Source organism: Arachis hypogaea, chromosome 5 (genome assembly GCF_003086295.3).
Source record: "Arachis hypogaea cultivar Tifrunner chromosome 5, arahy.Tifrunner.gnm2.J5K5, whole genome shotgun sequence".
NCBI lineage: Eukaryota > Viridiplantae > Streptophyta > Magnoliopsida > Fabales > Fabaceae > Arachis > Arachis hypogaea.
The window spans coordinates 23,704,660-23,709,555 of NC_092040.1; the positions used below are offsets into that span (position 1 = coordinate 23,704,660).

The 4,896-nt window shown below is 39.5% G+C and overlaps 1 non-coding gene across 1 annotated transcript; it reads left to right on the forward strand.

Moving 5' to 3' along the window:
* Positions 1-1,387: 1,387 nt before the first annotated feature.
* LOC112804827 (small nucleolar RNA R71) lies at positions 1,388-1,495 on the forward strand. The gene has a single exon (XR_003203447.1). It is a non-coding gene; the product is annotated as a small nucleolar RNA R71 (small nucleolar RNA).
* The last annotated feature ends 3,401 nt before the right edge of the window (positions 1,496-4,896 follow it).

Consider the following 4,896-nt stretch of genomic DNA (forward strand, 5'->3'; position numbering starts at 1 on the left):
GATTCCCCTTCAATACTTGACTTAAATAGCATCAGAAATGAGTTGGATTGGGCCCACAAGGCTCCTAAAACCGTTGGGACCATGGACAGAATCGGCGCGCACGCGCAAAGTGCGCGGGCGCGCCCCTGAACGCGAAGCAACATATGTCAAAATTTATATCATTTCGAAGCCCCGGATGTTAGCTTTCCAACCCAACTGGAACCGCATCATTTGGACCTCTGTAGCTCAAGTTATGGTCAATTAAGTGCGAAGAGGTCGGCTTGACAGCTTTCTGGTTCTTTCATTTCTTCATGAGTTCTCCAACTTTACATGCTTTTTCTTCATTCCCTTGATCCAATCTTTGCCTCCTAAATCTGAAATCACTTAACAAACATATCAAGGCATCTAATAGAATCAAGGTGAATTAAATTTAGCTATTTTAAGATCCAAAAAGCATGTTTTCACTCTTAAGCACAATTAAAGGAGAATATACAAAACCATGCTAATTCATTGGGTAAATGTGGGAAAAAGGTAATAAAATCCCCTAAATTCAATACAAGATAAACCGTCAAATTGGGGTTTGTCAGACGTCCATTGAGTCTTCCTCAGTGGCGTTCACTGCCTCTTCTTCCTCCCAAAATTCGGCCATGTTGATGGCCTTGCACTCTCCTTTTGGATTTTCTTCTGTATTGCTTGGAAGAGTACTAGGAGGGAGTTCAGTAATTTTCTTGCTCAGCTGACCCACTTGTCCTTCCAAGTTTCTAATGGAAGACCTAGTTTCAGTCATGAAACTTTGAGTGGTTTTGATTAGATCAGAGACCATGGTTGCTAAGTCAGAGTTATTCTGCTTAGAACTCTCTGTCTGTTGCTGAGAGGATGATGGAAAAGGCTTGCTATTGCTAAACCTGTTTCTTCCACCATTATTATTGTTGAGACCTTGTTGAGGTCTCTGTTGATCCTTCCATGAGAAATTTGGATGATTTCTCCATGAAGGATTATAGGTGTTTCCATAGGGTTCTCCCATGTAATTCACCTCTTCTATTGAAGGATTCTCAGGATCATAAGCTTCTTCCTCAGATGAAGCTTCCTTAGTACTACTTGGTGCATTTTGCATTCCAGACAGACTTTGAGAAATCATATTGACTTGTTGGGTCAATATTCTGTTCTGAGCCAAAATGGCATTCAGAGTGTCAATCTCAAGAACTCCTTTCTTCTGACTAGTCCCATTGTTCACAGGATTTCGTTCAGAAGTGTACATGAATTGGTTATTTGCAACCATTTCAATCAGTTCTTGAGCTTCAGTAGGCATCTTCTTCAAATGAAGAGAGCCTCCAGCAGAGCTATCCAAGGACATCTTGGACAGTTCAGAGAGACCATCATAGAAAATTCCTATGATGCTCCATTCAGAAAGCATATCAGAAGGACACTTTCTGATTAATTGTTTGTATCTTTCCCAAGCTTCATAGAGGGATTCTCCTTCCTTCTGTCTGAAGGTTTGGACTTCCACTCTAAGCTTACTCAATTTTTGAGGTGGAAAGAACTTTGCCAAGAAGGCATTGACTAGCTTTTCCCAAGAGTCCAGGCTTTCTTTAGGTTGAGAGTCCAACCATGTCCTAGCTCTGTCTCTTACAGCAAAAGGGAATAGCATAAGTCTGTAGACCTCAGGGTCAACCCCATTAGTCTTGACAGTGTCACAGATTTGCAAGAACTCAGCTAAAGACTGATGAGGATCTTCCAGTGGAAGTCCATGAAACTTGCAATTCTGTTGCATCAGAGAAACTAATTGAGGCTTAAGCTCAAAGTTGTTTGCTCCAATGGCAGGGATAGAGATGCTTCTCCCATAGAAGTCAGGAGTAGGTGCAGTAAAGTCACCCAGCACCTTCCTTGCATTGTTGGCATTGTTGTTTTCGGCTGCCATGTGTTCTTCTCCTTTGAAGAATTCGGTCAGGTCCTCTAAAGAGAGTTGTGCTTTGGCTTCTCTTAGCTTTCTCTTCAAGGTCCTTTCAGGTTCAGGATCAGCCTCAACAAGAATGCCTTTGTCTTTGCTCCTGCTCATAAGAAAGAGAAGAGAACAAGAAATGTGGAATCCTCTATGTCACAGTATAGAGATTCCTTGAAGTGTCAGAGGAAAAGAAGAGTAGAAGACAGAAGTAGAAAATTCGAACTTATCAAAGAAGATGGAGTTCGAATTTTTTCATTAAAGAATAGTGATAGTCCATAAATAGAAGGATGTAAGAAGAAGGGAAGTGATTTTCGAAAATTAAGTAAAAATTTTGAAAACATTTTTGAAAAACATTACTTAATTTTTGAAAATGAAAGTGGGAAAGAAATAAAGTGATTTTTGAAAAAGATTTTGAAATTAGAAATCAAAGAGATTTAATTGAAAATTATTTTGAAAAAGATGTGGTTAAGAAAATATGATTGGTTTTAAAAAGATGTGATTGAGAAGATATGATTTGAAAAACATTTTAAAAAGATTTGATTTTGAAAATTAATAACTTGCCTAACAAGAAAAGATATGATTCAAACATTAAACCTTTCTCAACAGAAAAGGCAACATACTTGAAATGTTGAATCAAATCATTAATTGGTAGTAAGTATCTTTGAAAAAGGAAAGAAATTAATTTTGAAAACATATGATTGAAAAGATATGATTTGAAAAAGATTTGATTTTGAAAAACTTTGAAAACCTGAAAAAAAATTGCATTGTAAAACAAAATCTTCCCCCTTGTGCCATCCTGGCGTTAAACGCCCAGAATGGTGCACATTCTGGCGTTTAACGCCCAAAACTATACCTTTTTGGGCGTTAAACGCCCAACCAGGTACCCTGGCTGGCGTTTAAACGCCAGTCTGTCCTTCTTCACTGGGCGTTTTGAACGCCCAGCTTTTTCTGTATAATTCTTCTGCTGTATGTTCTGAATCTTCATCTCTGTATCATTGACTTGAGAAGACACAAATTAAAAATATTTTTGGATTTTTAATAATCAAAATGCAACTAAAATCAAATAACAATGCAAGACACCAAACTTAGCAGTTTGTATACTACTGACACTAACAAAATGAAAATGCATATGAGACACACAAAACACTCAAGTCAATTGAATTCAAAGATCAGAGCACGAAATTTATCAAGAATTACTTGAAAATCCTTAAGACACATGAATGAATGCATGCAATTGACACCAAACTTAAGATGAGACACTAGACTCAAGCAAGAAATTTTTGGATTTTATGATTTTGAAATTTTTTTGTGTTTTTCGAAAATAAAGTGGAAAAAGGTATCAAAATTCTTAATGAGAATTCCAGGAATCAGTGCAATGCTAGTCTAAGACTTCGGTCCAGGAATTAGACATGGCTTCACAGCCAGCCAAGCTTTCAAAGAAAGCTTCGGTCCAAAACACTAGACATGGCCAAAGGCCAGCCAAGCCTTAGCAGATCACTGCTCCAAAAGCAAGATTGATAAAGATCAACAAGCTCTTGTGATGATAAGTTGAAACCTCAGTCCAATGAGATTCGACATGGCTTCTCAGCTAGCCAGACTTCAACAAATCATCATGAAACTCTAGAATTCATCTTCAAGAATTTCGAAAAAAAAATAAATACCTAATCTAAGCAACAAGATGAACCGTCAATTGTCCAAACTGAACAATCCCCGGCAACGGCGCCAAAAACTTGGTGCTGTTGCCGGATCTTGGCACTGATGTTACCGGACCAAAAGCTTGCTCAAAACTTGAACAATCCCCGGCAACGGCGCCAAAAACTTGGTGCGCGAAATTGTGAACAATACTTTTCACAACTCTCATAATCCCCGGTCATGAACCCAAAAAACTTGGTGTTCAATACCATGGCATTACACAACTTCACACAACTAACCAGCAAGTGCACTGGGTCGTCCAAGTAATAAACCTTACGCGAGTAAGGGTCGATCCCACGGAGATTGTTAGTATGAAGCAAGCTATGGTCATCTTGTAAATCTTAGTCAGGCAAACTCAAATGGATATAGTGATGAACGCATAAAAACACAAAGATAAAGATAGAGGTACTTATGTAATTCATTGGTAGGAACTTCAGATAAGCGCATGAAGATGCCTTCCCTTCCGTCTCTCTGCTTTCCTACTGTCTTCATCCAATCCTTCTTACTCTTTTCCATGGCAAGCTTATGTAGGGTTTCACCATTGTCAATGGCTACCTCCCATCCTCTCAGTGAAAACGTTTGCCTATGCTCTGTCACAGCATGGGGTAATCAGCTGTCGGTTCTCGGTCAGGCCGGAATAGAATCCATCGATTCTTTTGCGTCTGTCACTAACGCCCCGCCTGCTAGGAGTTTGAAGCACGTCACAGTCATTCAATCATTGAATCCTACTCAGAATACCACAGACAAGGTTAGACCTTCCGGATTCTCTTGAATGCCGCCATCAGTTCTCGCCTATACCACGAAGACTCTGATCTCACGGAATGGCTGGCTCGTTTGTCAGACGAGCACTCGGTTGTCAGGCGATCAACCATGCATCGTGCAATCAGGAATCCAAGAGATATTCACTCAATCGAAGGTAGAACGGAGGTGGTTGTCAGTCACACGTTCATAAGTGAGAATGATGATGAGTGTCACGGATCATCACATTCATCAAGTTGAAGAACAAGTGATATCTTAGAACAAGAACAAGCGGAATTGAATGGAAGAACAATAGTAATTGCATTAATACTCGAGGTACAGCAGAGCTCCACACCTTAATCTATGGTGTGTAGAAACTCCACCGTTGAAAATACATAAGAACAAGGTCTAGGCATGGCCGAATGGCCAGCCTCCCAATGATCTAAGATAGCATAAAAATGAAGATAGCTACCCACATATCTCAATACAATAGTAAAAGGTCCTACTTATAGAAAACTAGTAGCCTAGGGTGTACAGAGATGAGT